Source organism: Bufo bufo, chromosome 1, assembly GCF_905171765.1.
Source record: "Bufo bufo chromosome 1, aBufBuf1.1, whole genome shotgun sequence".
In the NCBI taxonomy this organism is placed as follows: Eukaryota; Metazoa; Chordata; class Amphibia; order Anura; family Bufonidae; genus Bufo; species Bufo bufo.
The window spans coordinates 829,235,906-829,263,580 of record NC_053389.1 but is presented as its reverse complement, the minus strand read 5'-3'; positions in this window follow the sequence as shown (position 1 = coordinate 829,263,580).

Sequence of the window (27,675 nt, the reverse complement as noted above, 5' to 3'; positions counted from 1 at the left end):
CACCGCAGAGTATGGCATTTTCCCCCCACCACTCCGTACTGACTGCCAGCTACCGCTGCCTCCAGGAACCTGTGAACCGCTAGTTCTTTCTGGACAGATAGGCTTCTGAGTAGCAGGTGATCTACCCCGGACAAGTTTGTCTCCAGACCTCACACTTCTGCCTCCCTGCTGACTTACAGCCACGCTAGCATCCTGCTGGGTCAGCCGCTGCCTCACATGCAAGCTGCCACCCTTATCCCCTGATGATAATGATGTTGAAGTCCCTTATTCCCTCGGCTACCACTTGCGATTGGCTATATCATCATCCACTACTGTCTGCACTTCACTAATGTCATCCTTACCAGTCTCAGGGCCGCATGCCTGACTGCTTCCAACACAAGCTCCCACACGACTCTCATCATCACTTCTTGCCCACCTACCAGAGGAAACAGCGGAACTCTCCTCCACATCTTTTCTGAGCTGGGATTGCTGACTCTCCTCAAGATGCTCGTCCTCACTGAAAAGTGGAGCTGAACCGACGGCATACATTACTTCTCAAGCAGAAGGAACAGAAAATGAAAGAGTCAGGTTCAGGACAGGTGGTGACACATAGCTCCTTCTTGAACCATGCCAACTAAGCATGCTGTCAGAGGAACCCAGCGACTCTTGGCTAGGGGTATGTTGAAGTAGATTGTTGGGGTTGCACTCGTTGTCCAGTCTGTGAGGTGCTTCAGTGGAGTGGATATAATCCAGTTAAATAGTAGTAAGAGAAAAACCACTGCACACTCAAGGTTATCATGCAAGTAAAAAATATTTTATTCTGACATGTCCTCCAATGGGTACATAAGTAATAACGGAGATATGCCAATATTGTGACTCCGAGTCTTTATAACGTTTTGGTCACTCCGGACCTTGGTCACGTAAGTCACTAATGAAAAAAGACATGTATACATTAGTTGGAAGTAAGCGGGTCTGCAATTCAAAGTCCGGGCAGCACATCGTGCCGCCCCATAGGAATGAATGGGTCCGTAATTCTGTTCCGCAAAATGCGGAACGAAATTGCGGACATGTGAATGGACCCTTAGAAGGGACTGTTATCAGTCAGTCAGACATACTGAACTGTAACAGTAACTGTAAGTGTAATATAGCAGTAGTGTCATGGAACAATTTCACCCCCAAAACAATGATAAATGGATGTACTTATATATAAGAGAATGTGAGCTCCGTAAAATCTGTAGTATCAAGCCACAATTTCAACCCAATTACAAAATTAGAGATGAACCCATATACTTATGTTTAATAAAATGTGAGCACCCTAAAATCTTTAGTATCAGGCCGCAATTTCATACCAATTACACAATTAGGGTTTAACGGATATATTTATCTATAATTGAACTAGAGCACCCTAAAATATGTAGTATCATGCCCCAATTTAACCTCCGAAACAATGATGAATGGATGTACTCAAAGAGGACCTTTCATCAGGCTATCTCTAGTCTAATTATTATCCTTCCTTATAGGGCGGCCCCCACCGATGCCATGGCACTTTTTTTTTCTACAGAACACCCAGTTCATCCGCTGTTGGCCCCATATATTTTGGCGCCTTATATTATGTTTCAATGGGGTATTTATTGAAAGATTTGTGCAAGAAAAATCATGTTGATACATAATAGAATATGTTGTAAACATGAATATAAGTTGAAGATACAACAGTATTGGGTGGCATTCCTATTATAGCATATACTGTACATTAGTTAAACAAAGGTATGCAGCATCAGCGATTTACATAGCCAATATGAAATACAGTTTAAACTGCCAGGACTTCAAAGAGAACATCCAGCGAGGATGACATCAATCACAAAGTAATGAAATAACGGAGATCTGTGGAGTGGGAGAAGGACAGCCACGGTTCCCAGAACTTTTCAAAAGTGCTGAAAGTATCCATACAAATAGCCGTTTATATAAGAGGATCCTATTAATCCTGTCAAAAACTGCTTGATAACTAAGTGAGGGAGATCGCCATTTGAAAGCTATATGGATCCTAGCCGCCAGGAGTATAAATTGTGATAGTTTAAATTTAGCATATTGAAGCCAGGAGGGTTTGTCTCCTAGGAGACATAATTGGAGAGATGTAGGGTAGACTCAACCTAATACGGATTTTATTAGGTTGCTAATCTGGTTCCAAAACCTCCTAACTATCGGGCATGTCCACCAAATGTGGAATATTGTACCATCCTCCTCACAGCCCCAAAAGCATCTGGGAGATACTTCAGGGTAAATACGGTGCAATCTTGTTGGTACCAGACGTCTCTGCTAATGTGGTTTGCCATGACCCCTTGGTAAGGGTCTGGGAACGTTGGCACCATCTGGATACAGAGTAATCCATATGTCCTCCTCCCACGCCATCATATAGGGTAACTTGACCCCCTCTGGTGGTGCGTTAAGCACTCCATAAATCTGGGACAACAAGCCTTGCTTGCATAGTGAGTAGGTAACTTATCGTTCAAAGGGAGTGAAATCAATGGTTTGATTATTTGCCTGCAATGAGAATAGGAAAGAAAAAATCTGACTAGTAGCAAAATGCTCCCGTTCAGGGGGGGAATATTTATCTTAAATTCAGATAGGGAAAGCAATTTACCTCTAGTCAGGAACCTATGGAGAGTGCATAGTTTATTAGAGATCCACCAAGCAAAAGCATGTGTCTGAAGGCCCGGGAGAAAAGCGGGATTACCAATCAAGTATGAGTTTAGATTGTAGTGAGAACCTAAATCTTACAGATCTCCATAGGAGAAGGGAAAAGTGTGATAAAATAGAATTAGTGCGGATGACATCTGGCAGGGGGAGAGTAGACCCAGTTAAGGCCCTCCAGGTGTAAGGAGCAATCATAGATTGTTCCAATGGGATCCATAATGGATGTGTTTTGGGATCTAGATTGGTTAGGAACAATTGAGCCAATCTGGCTGCTTTGTAATATTTTATAAGGTCTGGAACTGAGAGGCCTCCTTGGGTTTTATGTTGGCACATCGTTATCCTGGATATTCGGGGGCATTTGTTTGCCCAGATGAATTTCATGATAACAGCCTGGAGAGCCCGTAGATCTTTGGTAATGATCGGTACGGGGAATGTTCTAAATAAATAAAGAAGTCTGGGGAGAACTACCATTCTTATTATGTGGATCCTTCCTACCCAGGATACTGGAAGAGCATTCCAAGACACGAGGTCTTCTTTAATCTTGTGATATAGAGGCAGGCAATTGGTTTTGTAAACTGAGTCAATTGTTGTGGGCATTTGCGTTCCCAAATATGGGATATGGTGAGGTTTGAATTGAAATGGAAAGTTTCGTAATATGAGGGATTTAGTAAGGGGTGTAACATTGCATAGGAGAAGCTCCGATTTAGTATGGTTAATCTTAAGGACTGAGGTCACTGAGAAGGAATCCAACATCTTCTTTTAAGAGGGCAGGGATATAATGGGGTTGGTAATGGACAATAGGATATCGTCTGCAAAAAGGTTTAGTTTATATTCCTTCCCTCCAACTGAGATACCGGTAATATCCGGGTGAGCTCTTATGTGGGTAGCTAGGGGTTCCATTGCCAAAGCGAATAGGGCCGGGGATAGAGGGCACCCCTGTCGTGTACCTCTATGAAGTGTTAAGAGGGATTCATTCAGCCTCCAAAAGTAGGGATTGCTGTACTTGTCTGCAGAGAGAATCTCTGCCAAAACCATGTCATGGTCAGACCACGATGAAACAATATGTCTGGAGTAGGAAATATATGGAAGGCAGGTTGTAGAGACCAATATCATGTCAATACGGTTATATACGTTATGAGCTGGGGAGTAGTAGGTGTAGCCTCTTTATGGGCCGTTGTGTTCTCTCCAAGAGTCAGCCATAGACAAAGATTCTAAAACTTGACGTATTTTGGCTGTGTGAGTAGATGGGCGAGGATGGCCAGGGGGAGATGAGCGATCCAATATAGGATTGAGGACAAAATTGAAGTCTCCGCACCATAAAAGCTTATGGTAGGAGAGGGGTTCAATTATGCGACTCATATCATTAAAAAAGGTGATAGGTTCGTCAGTTGGGGCGTAAACATTGGCTATACATAAGGTCTCTTCTTTGTAGGTGCCCACGATTAATACATATCTTCAGTTTGGATCAATTATAGATTGAGTCAAGAAAAACGGAAAGGAGTTTTTTAACAGGGTGATGACTCCTCTGCTTTTAGTGGGATACGTGGATGAGAAATATCTTGTGTATTGCTGGTGGAAATATTTCGGATGTGATGTAGGAGTGAAGTGTGACTACTGCAGGCAGATAACATCAGATAGATGTCTTAGGTATGTAGAGAAAGCTGATTTGCGTTTTCTGGGGGAATTAAAGCCCCTACATTATGGGTTAATATTTTACACATAAAGAAGTGATGTAGGACCCTTCTAAGTTGGACTGATACTGCGGGAATCTATAATGGCAATAGGAATAACCCCCTTGAGTAACCGTTAAACCAAATAACATTAACAATGTGCTTGCAAGCACTATATAACATGCAGTATAGCTGAGCCTAGCAAGGCCAGCAAATAGTAGTGGGTTAGTAGAAGGGAGACGGTGCCCAACAAGGGCAGACGGCTCCATTCCGGTAAACCCTGAAGGAGTGAGCAACATGAAAGTCCGTCACGTCAAATCCCTGTAGGAAATAAAATATTGCGGGACATAAAAACAACAAAACCGGGGCAAAAGGGCCCCTAAAGGTTTATAGAAAAGGGATCACTTGCGTCCGGATCAGTAGATGAGTGCCGTCCTTCGATCCTGGAGAAGGGTATAGACCATCCTGTAGTTGAATAGTCTCAATTATCTGCCAATCTAGTTGTGCGAGGTGATGAGGAGGGGACCTTGGTCCAGACCCTAGATGGTCTTTGTGGTCTTGGTGTAGCAGATGGAATTTCTGAGCGTTCAAATGGGATTCCTGCCCGTTGCAGAACTTCTAGGCCTTCCGCCGGGGTATGGATTTTAGCTGGAAGGATAAGTTGAACGGGAACCCCCATCTGTAGCGTACCTGCACATTCTGAAGGGCTGATGTCACCGGCCTCATCTCTCTGCGTTTGCGGAGTGTAGAAGGTGCTAAATCCGCATATAAGTGCACAGAGGAGGGGAGCCCTGGGAAGTCAGACCGATTACGTGCGGCCGCCAATACATGGTCTCTCACCTCCGGATAGTGGAACTTGAGGACAACGTCCCTTGGTAGGTCTGCTGAGCGGGGTTTACCCAGAGCTCTATGAACTTTGTCCATTCGTAGCTGTGTCGGCTCAGTTTGGGGTAAAATGGCCTTGAACAGAGGGTGCTCATGGTGGTTTGTAGATCCTGGTACATTTCAGGGAGGCCTCTGACCCGCAGATTCCCCCTTCTGGATCTATTCTCCAGGTCTTCTATTTTTAGCTCCAGAGCGGATAATTGTGCGGCATGGGAGTTGATTTCCTCCCTGTCAGCGCCTATGGCATCTGATATTTCGTCAGTCCGCGTCTCCAGTTCAGAGACTCGATTCCCCAAGTCCTGGATTTGGCGGGAAAACTTCTCCACCGCCTGAGAGAGCTCTGCTTTAAACAGGGAAGCTATGTCTTTATATAGTGTTGCCTGGCCCTGATCGGTGATGTTAGGGCCCGATGAGTGTCCAGCATCAGTGGAAGAGGCTGGACTGACCGGAGATGAGGTAAGGTCCGCCATGACAGTTTCTCTGGAGTGCCGAAACATCTCCGGTAAAGGCTGTGATGGGGCGGGCGTACCCGCAATTTTGGTTCTACTTTTGTTGCGGGTCATCTTCGGGGTCCCCTGCATCTATTTAGAAGGCTGTTGGAGCTGTGAGGACGGCACTAATGTCGGGATATTCTCGGCGTACGGAGTGGAGCTCACTGGGGCATGTCCCCTCAGCAAGCCGCGCTCATGCGCTCCTTGGCGCCTTATATTATAATAAGGCGACTCAGTTATACTAGGCGGAGACTCGTATACTTGGTTATAATAGGAGGAGATTTGTATTTTCCCTGGGAGTGGTTATCTTCTCCCTGGCTGTGAGCGCATCCAATCAGAGCGCCCTGCTCTTAGCCAGGGAGAATGAGCTCAAGTTCTCGCGAGAATCACGATAACTTGAGCGTGTAGACATCCTTGAGCTCATTCTCCCTGGCTAAGAGCGAGGAGCTCTGATTGGATGCGCTCACAGCCAGGGAGAAGATAACCACTCCTAGGGAAAATACAAGTCTTTGCCTAGTATAACCAAGTCACCTCATTATACAGTCCTGATCAAAAGTTTAAGACCACTTGAAAAATGGCAAAAAATCATATTTAACATGGCTGGATCTTAACAAGGTTCCAAGTAGAGCTTCAACATGCAACAAGAAGAAATGGGAGTGAGACAAAACATGAGTGAGCATTATAAACAATAATGGCGGAGCTACTCATTACTGAGTTCATGTTTGGAAGTTGGATTTCTGTTTTGGGGGAGTTTAGATTTTTTTTGGAGGTGTGGTCCTAAACTTTTGATCAGCTGAAAAACAGTTTCAGTTTAATTGTTTTTTTTTCAATTAATTGAATGCTCAAAAAATGTTTTGTCTCACTCCCATTTCTTCGTGTTGCATGTTGAAGCTCTACTTGGAACCTTGTTAAGATCCAACAATGCAAAATAAGATTTTTTGCCATTTTTCAAGTGGTCTTAAACTTTTGATCAAGACTGTACTATAAGGCGCCAAAATAAATGGGGCCAACAGCGGACGAACGGGGGGTTCTGTAGAGAAAAAAAAAGTGCCATGGCATCAGTGGGGGCCGCCCTATAAGATAGGATAATAATTAGACTACAGCTAGCCTGATGAAAGGTCCTCTTTATTAGAGTAGCGGTTAGAAAGATTGATGAGTCTGGCTGCTGCGTTCAGGATAGACTGGAGAGGGGAGAGTCTGGGGAGGGGGAGGCTAATTAGTAGTGAGTAGAGATGAGTGAACTTTTTAAAATTTTGATTCAGCAACTTCACTTAATTCACCAAGTAATTCAATTTGTTCCGAATTAGTCACAAATTGCTATAAATCAGGAATACTCAGGCCACTCTGCCTTATGGTAAGGCCATATGAAGCGGCCGTGCAGTTTTTAGGTTGTGGCCCATCTGCGGTGAAGAACCACATGGCCAATTAGCCTGCAGCTGCCTTTCATTTAATAAAGAAGACCACACTATATAGTCCTTCATTGTTAATGGTCGCGTGGAACCTTTGAACAGGGTTTGTTGTTGCTATGGGGTTTGGCTGGTTAGGTGGGGGGACAATATGCATATTTTTCCTGTTCTGGCCTGCAATCTCCTGCTGGTTATTTTACAGTAAACACAGAATATTAATCAGCTTTGGCATACCCACTTCTCCAACCCCTGTGCTCTCCTGCCCTACAGGTGGGGGCCCTTCTTCTGCCATCTGCTTTTCCTCCTTTTCCACATCATCTAATATTGATGAGAATATGTCATGAAGAACATCCACATCCTCTTCTCTCTGCATCTTGCTGACCTTTCTAGATCATGGAGACTTTGAAGGATGATTTTTAAGAAGTAAAACCAGCCAAAGATGAGGATGGTCATCATTAAGACCTGGCCTCCCCTAAGGGGTGCAGACTGAATGGTATTGGTCGGCACGCTGGCACTGGAGTAATAAAGACTTCCATGTTATTGGTATTGAATTACATATATTAGTTTACAGCTGATGTAGGAATAAGTAAATAAAGGAATAAATAAACAAAACTGAGGTAGAATACACTGATGTAGAATACACTGATGTAGAATACACTGACGTAGAATACACTGATGTAGAATACACTGATGTAGAATACACTGACGTAGAATACACTGACGTAGAATACACTGATGTAGAATACACTGATGTAGAATACACTGATGTAGAATACACTCACGTAGAATACACTGACGTATAATACACTGATGTAGAATACACTGACGTAGAATACACTGATGTAGAATACACTGACGTAGAATACACTGACGTAGAATACACTGATGTAGAATACACTGATGTAGAATACACTGACGTAGAATACACTGACGTAGAATACACTGAGGTAGAATACACTGATGTAGAATACACTCACGTAGAATACACTCACGTAGAATACACTGACGTAGAATACACTGAGGTAGAATACACTGACGTAGAATACACTGACGTAGAATACACTGAGGTAGAATACACTGATGTAGAATACACTGACGTAGAATACACTGAGGTAGAATACACTGAGGTAGAATACACTGATGTAGAATACACTGACGTAGAATACACTGACGTAGAATACACTCACGTAGAATACACTGACGTAGAATACACTCACGTAGAATACACTGACGTAGAATACAATGATGTAGAATACACTGACGTAAAATACACTGACGTAGAATACACTGATGTAGAATACCCTGACGTAGAATACCCTGACGTAGAATACCCTGACGTAGAATACACTGATGTAGAATACACTGAGGTAGAATACACTGATGTAGAATACACTGCCGTAGAATACACTGACGTAGAATACACTGAGGTAGAATACAGTGACGTAGAATACACTGATGTAGAATACACTGATGTAGAATACACTGATGTAGAATACACTTGTAGAATACACTGACGTAGAATACACTGACGTAGAATACACTGAGGTAGAATACACTGACGTAGAATACACTGATGTAGAATACACTGATGTAGAATACACTGATGTAGAATACACTGATGTAGAATACACTGATGTAGAATACACTGAGGTAGAATACACTGATGTAGAATACACTGACGTAGAATACACTGAGGTATAATACACTGATGTAGAATACACTGAAGTAGAATACACTGAGGTAGAATACACTGATGTAGAATACACTGACGTAGAATACACTGAGGTAGAATACACTGACGTAGAATACACTGAGGTAGAATACACTGATGTAGAATACACTGACGTAGAATACACTGACGTAGAATACACTGAGGTAGAATACACTGATGTAGAATACACTGACGTAGAATACACTGAGGTAGAATACACTGAGGTAGAATACACTGATGTAGAATACACTGACGTAGAATACACTGAGGTAGAATACACTGATGTAGAATACACTGAGGTAGAATACACTGATGTAGAATACACTGACGTAGAATACACTGAGGTAGAATACACTGATGTAGAATACACTGAGGTAGAATACACTGATGTAGAATACACTGACGTAGAATACACTGACGTAGAATACACTGAGGTAGAATACACTGACGTAGAATACACTGAGGTAGAATACACTGATGTAGAATACACTGACGTAGAAGACACTGAGGTATAATACACTGATGTAGAATACACTGAGGTAGAATACACTGATGTAGAATACACTGATGTAGAATACACTGACGTAGAATACACTGAGGTAGAATACACTGACGTAGAATACACTGAGGTAGAATACACTGATGTAGAATACACTGACGTAGAATACACTGAGGTAGAATACACTGAGGTAGAATACACTGACGTAGAATACACTGAGGTAGAATACACTGAGGTAGAATACACTGATGTAGAATACACTGACGTAGAATACACTGAGGTAGAATACACTGATGTAGAATACACTGACGTAGAATACACTGACGTAGAATACACTGACGTAGAATACACTGATGTAGAATAGACTGACGTAGAATACACTCACGTAGAATACACTGAGATAGAATACACTGAGGTAGAATACACTGAGGTAGAATACACTGACGTAGAATACACTGACGTAGAATACACTGAGGTAGAATACACTGATTGGCACCCAAAAAGGGCAAAAGGGCACCCAAAAATTACCAAACTGCATCATGTAAGTGCCATGACAGTTGAAAGAATATAAAATGAAGTCCATCTGTCCATTCCAAAGCCTTTAGGCGGACATCAAGGCAAAATATCGTAGTCAACAAATTGGTTCATTACAAGGTCTCTCAGTTCTGGTGCGACAAACACGGCCGTGGATGTGGCTCGTATGCTTTGTAATGGTGAGATCACAGATGTCTGGAATGGTGGCCTGAAAAAAAGGTGAAAAGCCTCCACTTCAATATTGTCATAAGAAGCGTTGGCTCGAGTTTACAAAAAAGTATGAACAGTGGACAGTAGAAGATTGGAAATGGGTGACTTGGAGAAATGAAAGTCAATAGACTGGGCTTTGATGGGTGCAAATGGGTCTGGAAGAAACAAAGGAAAAGGGGGCTAACAGATTTAGAAACTGAAGGAACTGTTTCAAAGCCAAATTCTATGTGACAAAGACTCTCTAATAAGTGGAGGGAATGGAGGGAAAAAAAATTCATGGTTGCCAATAGTGATGGCCTTGCGGTTCGCCCGGAGGTCGGTTGACGGCAAACTTTGCTCGTTCGCGATTTGCCGAACCTTTGGACATATGGCGATATTCGCGCCCGCCATATTCTTTTACATTTGGTGAAGAACTTTGACCCATGACACATCCATCAGGTGGTACAGGACAGCCAATTGAGACGTTTCAGCACATGGACAGACCCCCTACCTTATAAATAAACCTGATCTGGCTGCCATTTTACATTCAGTGTTTTGTCAGTGTAGGGAGAGGTTGCTGTGTGGAGCAGGGACAGGAGGTTAGGGACACCAAACGCTGGCTAATAGGGCCACAAAAGTCCTTTTAAGGACTGGTATAGGTGTGCTATCGATAGGTGTGCAGTATATAGGGGTATAATACACTTATATATACAGTGGGGGAAATAATTATTTGACCCCTCACTGATTTTGTAAGTTTGTCCAATGACAAAGAAATGAAAAGTCTCAGAACAGTATCATTTCAATGGTAGGTTTATTGTAACAGTGGCAGATAGCACATCAAAAGGAAAATCGAAAAAAAAACTTTAAATAAAAGATAGCAACTGATTTGCATTTCATTGAGTGAAATAAGTATTTGAACCCCTACCAACCATTAAGAGTTCTGGCTCCCACAGAGTGGTTAGACACTTCTACTCAATTAGTCACCCTCATTAAGGACACCTGTCTTAACTAGTCACCTGTATAAAAGACACCTGTCCACAGAATCAATCAATCAAGCAGACTCCAAACTCTCCAACATGGGAAAGACCAAAGAGCTGTCCAAGGATGTCAGAGACAAAATTGTAGACCTGCACAAGGCTGGAATGGGCTACAAAACCATTAGCAAGAAGCTGGGAGAGAAGGTGACAACTGTTGGTGCGATTGTTCGAAAATGGAAGGAGCACAAAATGACCATCAATCGACCTTGCTCTGGGGCTCCACGCAAGATCTCACCTCGTGGGGTGTCAATGGTTCTGAGAAAGGTGAAAAAGCATCCTAGAACTACACGGGAGGAGTTAGTTAATGACCTCAAATTAGCAGGGACCACAGTCACCAAGAAAACCATTGGAAACACATTACACCGCAATGGATTAAAATCCTGCAGGGCTCGCAAGGTCCCCCTGCTCAGGAAGGCACATGTGCAGGCCCGTCTGAAGTTTGCCAATGAACACCTGAATGATTCAGAGAGTGACTGGGAGAAGGTGCTGTGGTCTGATGAGACCAAAATAGAGCTCTTTGGCATTAACTCAACTCGCTGTGTTTGGAGGAAGAAAAATGCTGCCTTTGACCCCCAAAACACCGTCCCCACCGTCAAGCATGGGGGTGGAAACATTTTGCTTTGGGGGTGTTTTTCTGCTAAGGGCACAGGACAACTTATTCGCATAAACGGGAAAATGGACGGAGCCATGTATCGTGAAATCCTGAGCGACAACCTATGGAGGGAGCTCAAGCTCAGAGTTGCACAGAGACAGCCTCGAAACCTTAGGGATTTAGAGATGATCTGCAAAGAGGAGTGGACCAACATTCCTCCTAAAATGTGCGCAAACTTGGTCATCAATTACAAGAAACGTTTGACCTCTGTGCTTGCAAACAAGGGTTTTTCCACCAAGTATTAAGTCTTTTTTTGTTAGAGGGTTCAAATACTTATTTCACTCAATGAAATGCAAATCAGTTGCTATCTTTTATTTAAAGTTATTTTTTCGATTTTCCTTTTGATGTGCTATCTGCCACTGTTACAATAAACCTACCATTGAAATGATACTGTTCTGAGACTTTTCATTTCTTTGTCATTGGACAAACTTACAAAATCAGTGAGGGGTCAAATAATTATTTCCCCCACTGTATACTTTCTAACATAGAAAGCATATTATAGTGGATTTGTATTGTGCAGCAGTTGTGTGCGGTTCTGCAGCGATACTACAACTACACAGAGGGACAAACGCAATTAGAAAAAATAATTATAACTGTTGTGATAGACCAGTAGCCCCTCAAAAAAACTGATAGAAGCGGGGTGTTATATACCAATAATATACTTTCTATATAGTGCATTTGGGTACTGCAGCATTTGTTTGCGGTTTTGCTGAGTTCCCTCTGCTACACACAGTGACAAACGGTACCGGAAAAAATAATTATAACTGGTGCGAGCATGCGCGTACGCAAAAATGACATTGCCGATATTTCACATTGAAAAAAATAATGAATGGAGATCGCAAGTTCGAATAATCCATCTGGTGTGTCACTGTCCATGTTGTGGGACTATTTGTGCACTTCTAGTAATTATTTCTTGGCTGCAAATATGAGCTGAAGGTTTTTCAGGTTCGCCTGCCATTAAAATGAATGGGACCCGCCGCGAACTTGCGGTTCACGAACATTTGATCGCGTTCGCGAACCGTCGCGGGAGATGTTCGTCCATCACTAGTTGCCAAGACATGAAGTCAATATAAACCATTATCGTCCACTGAAGGTGTTGCAGGCCTAGAGTCTGGCAGAAGTTTCCTCGGCTCTCTCGTCCCTACAATTTTTCTTTCTTATGCCTCATGCACACGACCGTTGTGTGCATCCGTGGCCGTTGTGCCGTTTTCCGTTTTTTTTCGCGGACCCATTGACTTTCAATGGGTCCGTGGAAAAATCGGAAAATGCTCCGTTTTGTAGCCGCATCCTGTTTCCTGTCCATCAAAAAAATAAGATCCTGTCCTATTTTTTTGACGGACAACGGTTCACGGACCCATTAAAGTCAATGGGTCCGTGAAAGAACACGGATGCGCACAAGATTGGCATCCGTGTCCGTGATCCGTGTCCGTAGGTTACTTTCATACAGACGATCCGAAAATCCGTCTGCATAAAAGCTTTTTCAGAGATGAGTTTTCACTTTGTGAAAACTCATATCCGACAGTATATTCTAACACAGAGGCGTTCCCATAGTGATGGGGACGCTTCTAGTTAGAATATACTACAAACTGTGCACATGACTGCCCCCTGCTGCCTGGCAGCACCCGATCTCTTACAGGGGGCTGTGATCCGCACAATTAACACCTCAGGTGCTGCACCTGAGGGGTTAATTGTGCATATCATAGCCCTCTATAAGAGATCAGGGGCTGCCAGGCAGCAGGGGGCAGTTTGAATATCATTGGTGGCCCGTGTGCGGCTCCCCCGCCCCCCCCTCCCTCTATTGTAATATCATTGGTGGCCAGTGTGCGGCCTCCGTCGCCCCCCCTCCCTCCCTTTATTGTAATATCATTGGTGGCCAGCATGCGCCCCCCCCCTCCCTCTATTGTAATATCATTGGTGGCCAGTGTGCAGTCCCCCCTGCCCCCCCCTCTATTGTATTAATATCATTGGTGCCAGTGTGCGGCCTCCGTCGCCCCCCCCCCCTCCCTCCCTTTATTGTAATATCATTGGTGCCAGTGTGCGGCCTCGGTCGCCCCCCCTCCCTCTGTTGTACTATCATTGGTGGCCAGTGTGCGGCCTCCCCTCTCCCACCCCCCCTGCCCGATCATTGGTGGCAGCGAAGAGTTCCGATCGGAGTCCCAGTTTATTCTCTGGGGCTCCGATCGGTAACCATGGCAACCAGGACGCTATTGCAGGCCTGGTTGCCATGGTTACTTAGCAATATTACAATATTAGAAGCATCATACTTACCTGCTGTGCTGTCTGTGACCGGCCGGGAGCTCCTCCTACTGGTAAGTGACAGATCATTAAGCAATGCGCCGCACAGACCTGTCACTTACCAGTAGGAGGAGCTCCCGGCCGGTCACAGACAGCGCAGCAGGTAAGTATGATGCTTCTAATATTGTAATATTGCTAAGTAACCATGGCAACCAGGCCTGCAGTAGCATCCTGGTTGCCATGGTTACCGATCGGAGCCCCAGCGAATAAACTGGGACTTCGATCAGAACTCTCCGCTGCCACCAATGATCGGGCAGGGGGGGTGGAAGAGGGGAGGCCGCACACTGGCCACCAATGATATTACAATAGAGGGAGGGGGGGCGACGGAGGCCGCACACTGGCACCAATGATATTACAATAAAGGGAGGGAGGGGGGGGGCGACGGAGGCCGCACACTGGCCACCAATGATATTACAATAGAGGGAGGGTGGGGGGCGACAGAGGCCGCACACTGGCACCAATGATATTACAATAAAGGGATGGAGGGGGGCGCGCACACTGGCCACCAATAATATTACAATAGAGGGAGGGGGGGGCCGCATGCTGGCCACCAATGATATTACAATAAAGGGAGGGAGGGGGGGCGACGGAGGCCGCACACTGGCCACCAATGATATTACAATAGAGGGAGGGGGGGGGGCGGGGGAGCCGCACACTGGCCACCAATGATATTCAAACTGGGGAGTGAGGGGGGTCTGCCCCCTGCTGCCTGGCAGCCCCTGATCTCTTATAGGGGGCTATGATATGCACAATTAACCCCTCAGGTGCAGCACCTGAAGGGTTAATTGTGCTGATCACAGCCCCCTGTAAAAGATCGGGTGCTGCCAGGCAGCAGGGGGCAGTCATGTACACAGTTCGTAGTATATTCTAACTAGAAGCGTCCCCATCACCATGGGAACGCCTCTGTGTTAGAATATACTGTCGGATCTGAGTTTCACGATGTAACTCAAATCGATGGTATATTCTAACATAGAGGCGTTCCCATGGTGATGGGGACGCTTCAAGTTAAAATATACCATCGGATTGGAGAAAACTCCGATCTGATGGTATATTAACTCCTGACTTTACATTGAAAGTCAATGGGGGACGGATCCGTTTGAAATTGCACCATATTGTGTCAACGTCAAACGGATCCGTCCCCATTGACTTGCATTGTAATTCAGGACGGATCCGTTTGGCTCCGCACGGCCAGGCGGACACCAAAACGACTTTTTTTTCATGTCCGTGGATCCTCCAAAAATCAAGGAAGACCCACGGACGAAAAAACGGTCACGGATCACGGACCAACGGAACCCCGTTTTGCGGACTGTGAAAAAATATGGTCGTGTGCATGAGGCTTTACCCAGGCACGGTTTACTACTTGTCTCTTGGTCAATTCAACAGCATGACAGGCTGACACGGGTATTACCCAGTGCATCAGAACCATTGCTGCTGCTGGCTCCTCTCCAGGAGTCCCGTCTTTGCAGGTCAATGAAAACTATGAGCTCCGCTCCTGAAACTGCATTGTAATTTAGGACTCCACCTCCTTATAACCATCCCAAAAATGGCAGTTATTCAGATTATGACAACTTAGAGGAGAAGAGGAAGGGGCGGCCAGGTTGGTAGCTGTGGATTTCCATCCAGGCAATGGGAGCATGCCTTCTTTGCTCACATTCTAACTGACATTCACACAGTCACATGACCCATATTATCCAATAGAAACTCGCAGGTCCTTCAGTCTTGACATACACAGTTACACCAGGTTTCCATAAAAACGAAGCCATTTTTCTTCACTGTTAGAGATCACTGTTAAGAGGGTGTGGTGCTGTGGAGATCAATGTTAAGGGGGTGTGGTGCTGTGGAGATCACTGTTAAGAGGGTGTGGTGCTGTGGAGATCACTGTTAAGAGGGTGTGGTGCTGTGGAGATCACTGTTAAGAGGGTTTGGTGCTGTGGAGATCACTGTTAAGGGGGTGTGGTGCTGTGGAGATCACTGTAAGCGGGTGTGGTGCTGTGGAGATCACTGTTAAGAGGGTATGGTGCTGTGGAGATCACTGTTAAGAGGGTGTGGTGCTGTAAAGATCACTGTTAAGAGGGTGTGGTGCTGTGGAGATCACTGTTAAGAGGGTGTGGTGCTGTGGAGATCACTGTTAAGAGGGTTTGGTGCTGTGGAGATCACTGTTAAGGGGGTGTGGTGCTGTGGAGATCACTGTTAAGAGGGTGTGGTGCTGTGGAGATCACTGTTAAGAGGGTGTGGTGCCGTGGAGATCACTGTTAAGAGGGTGTGGTGCTGTGGAGATCACTCTTAAGAGGGTGTGGTGCTGTGGAGATCACTGTTAAGGGGGTGTGGTGCTGTGGAGATCACTGTTAAGGGGGTGTGGTGCTGTGGAGATCACTGTTAGGAGGGTGTGGTGCTGTGGAGATCACTGTTAAGAGGGTGTGGTGCTGTGGAGATCACTGTTAAGAGGGTGTGGTTCTGTGGAGATCACTGTAAGGGGGTGTGGTGCTGTGGAGATCACTGTTAAGAGGGTGTGGTGCTGTGGAGATCACTGTTAAGAGGGTGTGGTGCTGTGGAGATCACTGTTAAGAGGGTGTGGTTCTGTGGAGATCACTGTAAGGGGGTGTGGTGCTGTGGAGATCACTGTTAAGAGGGTGTGGTGCTGTGGAGATCACTGTTAAGAGGGTGTGGTGCTGTGGAGATCACTGTTAAGAGGGTGTGGTGCTGTGGAGATCACTGTTAAGAGGGTGTGGTGCTGTGGAGATCACTGTTAAGAGGGTGTGGTGCTGTGGAGATCACTGTTAAGAGGGTGTGGTGCTGTGGAGATCACTGCAAGGGGGTGTGGTGCTGTGGCGATCACTGTTAAGAGGGTGTGGTGCTGTAAAGATCACTTTTAAGAGGGTGTGGTGCTGTGGAGATCACTGTTAAGGGGGTGTGGTGCTGTGGAGATCACTCTTAAGAGGGTGTGGTGCTGTGGAGATCACTGTTAAGGAGGTGAGGTGCTGTGGAGATCACTGTTAAGGGGGTGTGGTGCTGTGGAGATCACTGTTAAGGGGGTGTGGTGCTGTGGAGATCACTGTTAAGAGGGTGTGGTGCTGTGGAGATCACTGTTAAGAGGGTGTGGTGCTATGGAGATCACTGTTAAGGGGGTGTGGTGCTGTGGAGATCACTCTTAAGAGGGTGTGGTGCTGTGGAGATCACTGTTAAGGAGGTGAGGTGCTGTGGAGATCACTGTTAAGGGGGTGTGGTGCTGTGGAGATCACTGTTAAGGGGGTGTGGTGCTGTGGAGATCACTGTTAAGAGGGTGTGGTGCTGTGGAGATCACTGTTAAGAGGGTGTGGTGCTATGGAGATCACTGTTAAGAGGGTGTGGTGCTGTGGAGATCACTGTTAAGAGGGTGTGGTGCTGTGGAGATCACTGCAAGGGGGTGTGGTGCTGTGGCGATCACTGTTAAGAGGGTGTGGTGCTGTAAAGATCACTTTTAAGAGGGTGTGGTGCTGTGGAGATCACTGTTAAGGGGGTGTGGTGCTGTGGAGATCACTGTTAAGGGGGTGTGGTGCTGTGGAGATCACTGTTAGGAGGGTGTTGTGCTGTGGAGATCACTGTTAAGAGGGTGTGGTGCTGTGGAGATCACTGTTAAGAGGGTGTGGTTCTGTGGAGATCACTGTAAGGGGGTGTGGTGCTGTGGAGATCACTGTTAAGAGGGTGTGGTGCTGTGGAGATCACTGTTAAGAGGGTGTGGTGCTGTGGAGATCACTGTTAAGAGGGTGTGGTGCTGTGGAGATCACTGTAAGGGGGTGTGGTGCTGTGGAGATCACTGTTAAGAGGGTGTGGTGCTGTGGAGATCACTGTTAAGAGGGTGTGGTGCTGTGGAGATCACTGTTAAGAGGGTGTGGTGCTGTGGAGATCACTGTTAAGAGGGTGTGGTGCTGTGGAGATCACTGTTAAGAGGGTGTGGTGCTGTGGAGATCACTGTTAAGAGGGTGTGGTGCTGTGGCGATCACTGTTAAGAGGGTGTGGTGCTGTAAAGATCACTTTTAAGAGGGTGTGGTGCTGTGGAGATCACTGTTAAGGGGGTGTGGTGCTGTGGAGATCACTCTTAAGAGGGTGTGGTGCTGTGGAGATCACTGTTAAGGAGGTGTGGTGCTGTGGAGATCACTGTTAAGGGGGTGTGGTGCTGTGGAGATCACTGTGAAGGGGGTGTGGTGCTGTGGAGATCACTGTTAAGAGGGTGTGGTGCTGTGGAGATCACTGTTAAGAGGGTGTGGTGCTGTGGAGATGACTGTTAAGAGGGTGTGGTGCTGTGGAGATCACTGTTAAGAGGGTGTGGTGCTGTGGAGATCACTGCAAGGGGATGTGGTGCTGTGGCGATCACTGTTAAGAGGGTGTGGTGCTGTAAAGATCACTTTTAAGAGGGTGTGGTGCTGTGGAGATCACTGTTAAGGGGGTGTGGTGCTGTGGAGATCACTCTTAAGGGGGTGTGGTGCTGTGGAGATCACTGTTAAGGAGGTGTGGTGCTGTAGAGATCACTGTTAAGGGGGTGTGGTGCTGTGGAGATCACTGTTAAGGGGCTGTGGTGCTGTGGAGATCACTGTTAGGAGGGTGTGGTGCTGTTGAGATCACTGTTAAGGAGGTGTGGTGCTGTGGAGATCACTGTTAAGAAGCGAGGTGCTATGGATGGCACATTTTAAGAGGGCAAGGTGCTTAAGTCTTATATTAAGGGGGTGGGCTGCTATGCAGGTAACTGTTAAGGGGCGGAATGCTGTAAAGATCATTGTTAAGGGGGTGAGTGCTGTGTGTGTGGTCACTGTTAAGGGGGCAGGCTGCTATGGAGGTCACAGTTCAGGGGGCAGGTAGGGTGGCTATTCAGGTCACCCTCAAAAGATGGACTTAAAAACGCCACCCCCAGATCCCACTAAGCCACGCCCTGATCCATTTAGGCCACGCCCCTCCCACTCCGCAGCTGACAGGGATTGAAAAAATGAAGGTAAAAATCAACTTCTGTCATCTGCAGGAGTGGGAGGGACGGTGACTTTCTCCCTGCAGCTCACACTCAGACTGCACAGTGCTGCTGTCTGAGAATGAGCTGTTCAAAAGGACATCCCTCTGTGATATATTCCCAAAAAATATATTAGTCAATAGAAGCCTGGTCACATTAGCCAATAGAAGCTCACAGGCTCTTGGTCTCCACATACACACAGTTTTACACCAGGTTTCAATAACAACCCAGCCATTTTTCTTTACTGCTGCAGGTCAGCTTTAAAGGGGCAGGGCGCTACGGATAACACTGTTAACGGAACGGAGTGCTGTGAAGGTCACAGTTTAGGGGCAGGTAGGGTGGCCATTCAGACCACCCTCAAAAGACGGACTTAAAAACTCCGCCCACAGGTCCTGCTAAGCAACGACCCCCCCCCCTACTCCGCAGCTAAGCCACGACCCCCCCCCCACTCCGCAGCTAAGCCACGACCCCCCCTCACTCCGCAGCTGACAGGGATTGAACAAATTAAGGTAAAAATCTACTTCTGTCAGCTGCAGGGGTGGGAAGGAGGGCGACTTTCTCCCTGCAGCTCACGTTCACACAGCACAGTGCTGCTGTCTGAGAATGAGCTGTTCAAAAGGACATCCCTGTGTCCGTCCAGGCCCTGTGCTAGACGGAGGAGAGGGAGTCTGAAAGCTGGACTGTCCTGCCTAAAACCGGACCTCTGGCCACCCTAGGGGCAGGCTGCTGTGGAGGTCACAGTTAAGGGACGGTCTGCTGTGGAGGTCAGTGTTAAGGGGACGGGGTGTTTTGTGAAAATCACTGTTAAGGAAATGGGGTACTGTGGAGGTTGCTAATATAGCGGCGGCCGCTGTGGAGGTCACTGTTAAGGGGATGGGATGCTGTTGAGGTCACTGTTAAGGGGGCGGGATGTTGTGAAGGTGACAGTTAAAGGGGAAGAGATGCTGTGAAGGTGACTGTTAAAGGGGCGCGCACGGTGGAGGTCTCTGTTAAGGAGACAGGAAACAGTGGAGGTCACAGTAAAGGGGGCGGTCCTCTATGGAGGTCAGTGTTAGGGGTGTGGTGCTGTAGAGGTCACTGTTAAGGGGAGGAGTGTTGTGGAGGTCACATTTTAAGGAAACAGAGCTCTATAGAGATCACTGTTAAGGGGCAGATTATTGTGGAAATCCCTGTTAACGAGACAGGGTACTATGGAGGTCACTAATAAAGGGGCGGGCTGCTGTGGGAGTCACTATTAAGGAGGCGGGATGCTGTTGAGGTCACTGTAAAGGGAGGGCTGCTGTGGACGTCACTGATAAGGGGGCGGGATGCTGTGATGGTGACTGTTAAAGGGGCGCACACGGTGGAGGTCTCTGTTAAGGAGACAAGAAACTGTGGAGGTCACAGTAAAGGGGGCGGTCCGCTATGGACGTCAGTGTTGGGGGCAGGGTGCTGTAGAGGTCACTGTTAAGGGGAGGAGTGTTGTGGAGGTCACATTTTAAGGGAACAGAGCTCTGTAGAGATCACTGTTAAGGGGGCGGGTTACTGTGGAAATCACTGTTAACGAGACGGGTTACTAATAAAGGGGCGGCCGCTGTGGAGGTCACTGTTAAAGGGGAGGGCGCTGTGGATGTTACTGTTATTGTGGATACTGTCGATATCGTTTAACGACACACACAAACATTAAATGAAATAGATAAAATATACCCGTGCGAAGCCGGGTCCTTCTGCTAGTAGAAAATACATTTGGTCAGGGTAGTGCTGCCCAGTACAGTTCTGATTATTTTCATTATTATTATTATTATTATTTTGTATTATTTTTTTTTGACCAATGCATTATTTTCCTTTTTATCTGACGCAATTATATATTTTCTTTTTCACACACAAGACAAAAACCTCCAGAGACTTCTCCTCATCTCGCTTTCTATATATACACTATGTGTGTGGTGCCAGTGAGTTTTCTTTATGCTGCTGTATACGACTCTCTACTTGACTATCACAATGTTTATATGTATGATGATTTAATTCTTCTCATTTAGGCTATAAACTTCATCACATTAATATGAAAATATCAGATGTAAGTGCTCGGAGGAATAGGAAATATAGTATTGAGTATCAAGAAAAGGGGGGGGGGGATTAGACAATGTTAGAGATACGTTATCTTTGCTTTACTTTCTTCAAGTGTCAAGGTTCTTTAAATTGCACATCAGATTTCTCACATTTTTCTTGTGCTTATCTGTTCTCAATGTGCAATTCTGCCTTTTTCTATCAGTATTAATGTAAAAATTATAGAAATAATTTTCCTGTTGTTTTTTTTCCAAAATATTCCAAAATGTTTATACAGTATTTTGTGGCCAGATGCGTACAGAGCAGGCGTGTTGTAGTTTTACATTTTCTTTCTTTATTTTAGATTTTAAAAAAGACTATATTTTCCTGCATTTTTTAAATGTAATATTACCATGAAAAATCACAGCAAAATTCTGCAGTGAGAATATCATATATGAAATCGGTAAGACTAATCGTCCTCTTACTTGTGTTAATTATCGTAAAGGATTGATTCATGGTTTTATCTTTTTCATTTTGAGAACTTTAATAAATTACAAGCTAAATTTAATGAAAGGATAATCAAACATGATGGTTCTACTTTTCCATCAAGAAGATTAGTGAACTGCATCTGCATCTTTACCATTATTACATTACTTTTTTTTTTTTCTTTTATTGGGCTTATCTGTAGTAAAAACGAAAGTTCAAAAGGTTTTCCGTAAGAACTATGCTCCAATTTTATAGGTTATTTTTTACATACCTAAAGGGGTTTTACGAGATATACTGGTGACCTATCCTCTGGACAACCGAGACACCTCCGATAAGCTGTTTGAGAAAGCACAGGTGCTCCTGTGAGGGTCACGGCCTTCTTGTAGCTCACCAAGTACAGCTATGCTTGGTATCGCAGCTCAGCTCCATTTACTTCTATGAGGCTGAGCTGTGCCTATTCCATGTGGCTGATGAATGTGATGTTACTGGCCTAGGAAAAGCACTGAGAAGGACATGCTGCAACTGGGAGTTCCGCTGCCTTCTCAAACAGCTGATCGTCCAGGATCCCAGGTGTAGGACCACTACAGATCAAATACTAATATCCAGAGGATAGATCATCAGTCAAAATGTCTTGGAAAATGCTTTTAAAGGGTCACTGTCCTTCCAGTAAACTTTTGATATAACTAGAGATGAGCTAAGTTTTCATAAATTCGATTCGGACGCTTCGCCAAATTTTTCCCAAAACTTTGATTTGATCCAAATTAATTTGTCACAAAGTGCGATATAAATTAGCTATTTCCTGGATGCAGAGAGCCTCTATATTGGTGTATATCACTGGGCATTCCAGAAACATGCATAGCTAGTCCTTTCTGGTAGTGAAACAGTTACTGTGCGTCAGTATGACAGGCAGGCGACAGGTGTGGTTCTTAGACTCAGTTTACACTTCAGTTATGTAGTCAGTTATGGGTCGAAAACTGACCAAATAACTGAAGTATGAACCTTACAGGTCAATGTTAGCATCATGTAGGATGTACTTAACAGTGCAGTGGTTAGTGCAATAATGGTTATATTACACAGCTTATTCACCCCAATAAGAGTTAAATTACACTGCTTATTTTCCCCAAATGTAAGATTAAAGGCATATTAGAAAATGCTTATCTATTAAACAAGGTCAGGCTAACAGCACTGTCTCCTATGGATCCCTTCAGCTTACAGAGCCTGCACTGGGCTGGAGTCTCCCTGTGCTCTCCCTACAGTGTCTGAAAACTCTCCCTACGATCTCCCTACACTGTACCTACATTGTCCCTATCCCAGATTATACTACTGAAAGCTTTGTAAAACACTCTCCCTAGCACTTTTAAAATCTGTCTCTATGCTCAGATCTTTGAAAAATGTTGGAAACAGGGCAGGATGAGGCTTTTTATAGGGCTGTGACACCACAGGGGTTGCTATCTGCTGATTGGATTTTTTGCTGCAAGGCATTATGGGTGATCCCTCATTCCCGGGCTTCTTACTTTAACTTTGTAACATGTGCAGCAGCCATTTTAGAAAAAAAAATCATTCCACGAAGCACAAGGAAATTTGGATTTGTGGCAAATAAAAAAAATTCAGAAATTCGGATCGAATTCCGCTTCTTTACCTTTGATTCACTCAACACTAGATTTGACCCTATGACATATCAAAACTTTACTGAAAGACCAGTGACCTTTAAAATTAATTAACACTACACGCATATAAATGGAGATAGATCACCTGTCATCTAGGTTTTTGTTATCATAACCATCACAGTATTACATGGAGACTATTATTTCTTTTCTTATACAGGAGAACAATCACACTGCGGTCACAGGATTTTTCCTTGTTGGATTTCAAAGCAGCCAAGATGCAAGAATTTTTCTGTTCCTTCTCCTCCTGGTGGCTTTTTGTGGTACAATATGTGGAAACCTCCTGATCATCACCCTGGTGTCCACCAGCAAGAACCTCCACACCCCAATGTACTTCTTCATCTCACAACTGTCTATCAACGACATCTTATTGACAACAGACATTGTCCCCAATACTCTACACATTCTACTGAACAATGAGGGTGATTTTATTAGTTATACCTCCTGTATGACTCAGTTTTTTTTCTTCATTGTCTCAGAAGCGTCTGAATGTTTTCTTCTCACCGTGATGTCGTATGACAGATATTTGGCCATCTGTAATCCCCTTCATTATACCTCCATTATGACAAATGCCCATTGTGTAAAGTTGGCCTCCATATCTTGGCTTTTTGGTTTTTTGATTACGTTGATTTACGGTTTAACAGTATTGATGCTGAGATATTGTGAGCAAAACATTATCGACCATTATTACTGTGATCTTACTCCATTAATAGAAATTGCCTGTTCTGATACTGATGCTATTGAGTTAGAGATCTATATACTGAGCTTTCCTGTACTCTTCATCCCCATCACAATTGTAATAGTATCTTATATCCAGATTATTGCCACCATCCTGCGCTTTCAGTCCAGCATCAGTAGACAGAAAGCCTTCTCCACCTGTAGCTCCCACCTCACTGTGGTCTCCATATTCTACATTACTCCACTGAGTGTTTATGTTTTCCCAACAAAAGGAAAAAACTCAAATATCAGAAAACTCCTCTCTCTGCTGTATACTGTATTTACTCCATTCATCAACCCCATTATATACAGTCTGAGGAATAAAGACATCAACAAACCTTTACAAGAAATCATCTGTGCAATAAAGATATAACTTCTGAATGCATGTATAAATTAATCAGTAGAGATGACCAAATCAAAGCTGACAAAGTGGAATTCAATCCGAATTTCAGAAAAAATAGATTTGCAACAAACCCGTATTTCGTCACGCTTCGTGCTAACGAATCAAATTTTTTCCTAAAAAGGCTGCTGCACATGTTTGGACATGGAACAAAGAACTCTGGGAATGAGGGATCACCAATAATGCCATGCATGCAGCCAATCAGCAGACAGCCATCCCCTGGCAATGTCACAGCCATATAAATAGCCTGAGCCATCTTGGATTCAGCCATTTTCCAGTGTACTTAGTGCAGGGAGAGACGTCAGCAGGCGCTAGGGACAGTGCGAGGAAAGACTTTATTGTGCTGAAAAAACGATTTACAAGTTCAGGGAAAGATTATTCAAGATGTAGGGAAAGGATAGGGAGGCATCATCCACACTATAAAATGAGAACAGGGTGCAATAGGAGTGTGTACAGCCTGGGTAATAGGGGTGACTCTATTACACCTTGCTGCACTAACTGGGGATCCAAATTGGATTAAATGATAGCTCAGTAATTCCAGCAAACCTTGCTTGTTATTGGGGTGCAAGTGCTGTGTGATACATCAATTTAAGGGGTGAATTAATAGGAAATATACGTACGTCCTATTAGCCGTTCTGCAGTGAATTAAGAATGTTATACTTTTTTTGGGGGGTGAATTAATAAGAAAAATAAAACGTCTTAATTATTCTGCAGTAAAGTTACATTGTACTACAGCCATTTTTGGGGTGTACTATTTTAATTTTAATTTAATTCTTTAATTATACAGTATGTCATATAGACAAGGGACAGGCCCTTCAAAGGGAACGGGCAGTGGCCAAAATGTTTCTCTCATAGGCAGAAGTAGCAGCAGAAGAAGGGGGGGCTGGCAGCAGGACTCGCAGCAAGAGGCCTGAGCTCCCAGTGTCATATAGCGGTCGTGTCTCGACCAGCAACCCAGCGGTGCTTGAATGGTTGATTCTGTCTTCGACTTTGTCAAAAGTGACATCAGACACCACCAGCTAAGAGTCGGTGGGTTCCTCTCTGACACGAAGCTCAGTTGGCATGGCTCAGGAGTAGGCCCTGTGCCCCCAACTGTCCTCAACCTGCCTCTGTCATTTTCTGTTCCCTCAGAGCAAGAAGGCTTATATGCTGCAGGCTCGGGGACACTTTCCAGAAAGTAGTGGTGCAAAGTTTCACAGAGACAGCGGTAGCAGGCAGTCAGCGCAGAGCGTTGGAGGAAAAATGCCATACTAGGCGGTGTGCCAATTTTTTGTTAAGCCACTGGAGGAGGTGAACATAGCCATTTGCCATTTTTGTGGGCAAAAGGTAAAGCGTGCCAGTGTTGGCACCACTGACCTGAGTCAACACATGCAGTGTCACCATAAAGTGGCCTGGGAGAACCGTGGCTCTGATTTGGTGGTCCTGCCTGCCGCAGCAACCGCTGCATCTCCCAGTGGCACGCACCCAATTTCATGCAGTCAAGGCTCCACCACCTCAGCCGAAGGGAGCTGTCTGTCCTTCCCATCATCTACTGGTTCTGATGCTCCTGCCCCTCCTCCTCCTTATTAGTCATTTTGTTAGCAATCGATCACCAAAACGATTGCCAAGAGACAACAGTATGAGTGCACTCATCCAACTGTGCAAAAGCTGACTGTGCTCCTGGCCAAGTTGCTGGTGCTGCAGTCCCTCACTTTCCAAGTGGTGGACTCTGCACTGATGGCATGTGCCGAGCCAAAGTGGAGAGTCCCAAGCTGTCATTTCTTTGCCAAAAAAGCAGTACCAGCCCTGCACCCATATATAGAACAGAAGGTGGGTCAGTCCTTGAGCCTGACGGTGTCTGCCAATGTGCACGGCAGTGTCGACATGTGGAGATGTAACTACGGTCAAGGACAATATATGTCTTTTACGGCCCACTGGATAAATGTGGTTCCTGCCCAGCCACACCAGCAACTTGGCTAGGTGACGCGCTTCCACCTCCACGTTCTCATGCTGCTGGTCAATGTCCTCTTCTGCCTTCTCATTTTCTACCATGTCCTCAGCATCCATTGCAGTGACAATTCACAGTGCCCCTCCAGCATACCACATGTGCAGGGCACGACGGTGTCACGCTGTTCTGCACCTAGTTTGCCTGAGCGAAGGGAGTCACAGAGGGGAGGAACTGCTCCACATCCTTCATCAAGAAATCAAATCCTGGCTTTCTCCTTGACAACTCAAAATCAAAACCATGGTGACTGTCAACGGGAAGAACATGGTGTCGACGCTGAGCCATGCGCCCTGCATAGAACACGTGTTCAATCTTGTTTTAAAGCGGTTCCTGAAGTCTTCACCCTATTTGCAAGACATCCGGAATATGGCCAGGAAACTGTGAATTCACTTCAGCCACTCAGACACCGCAAAGCACACCCTCCTTGAGCTGCAAAGGCAGAACGGCGTCCCCCAACATAGGCTGATATGCAACGTTTCCACCTTCCAAATGTTGGATCGATTTTATGAACAGAGAAAGGCCATAAACGATTTCTTGATGATACAGGCGGACATAGGTACTCCCCTGTGTAACTTTGATGTTAGACAGTGACAACTCATGCGTGACACCTGCCGTTTGCTTTTTCAGTCAGCAGGACTACGGGATGAACAACATCATTCCACTGATTCATGTCCTGGAACAGATGCTATTAAATCTGGCTGGCCAAGGAACAGAAGACGTGGTGACTACATCTCACAGCCACATGAGCCCTGTGGGGGCTGATCTAGAGGAGGAGGACATTCGAGCAAAAGCAATGCATAGAGAAATGGGTGGATTTTCTACATAGGTGACAGGAGAGGAGGAGCAGGAGCAGCCAGATGAGCTACAGGGCGATAAGGAAGATGGGGCAGGTGACCCAGACACACCATGGCAGTATGTAGTAGAGATGGAGGCAGGGAGTCCCTCCGAATCACTTGCGCAAGTGGGCCGATGCATGCTCAGTTGCTTGCGTAGTGACAGCCGAATTGTCACCATTTGGAAGAAGGATGACTACTGGCTCTCCACCATGTTAGACCCTCGCTACCGGTCCAAAATGGGGGCCTTTTTTCCACCCAATAAAAGGGAGGACAAGCTAAACTACTAGCGAGACATCCTATGTAGTTAGTTGGCCATTGTCTATGTGCGCCATTGTCCATCCTCACGCAGGTCTGACCTGGGGGGCCCTCTGCGCTTACATTCCACTGCCATGTCTGATAGGGGTGGGGGGCAGGAGCAGTACCAGCTCCATCATCAGCAACTTAAGTCTAGAGTCGCTGATGAGCAGTTTTCTTCACCCCTCTGCTGAAGAACCTACTTACCAGCAGTAGCATGTAGACATAAAGCAGAACCTGAACCAGCAGGTGGTG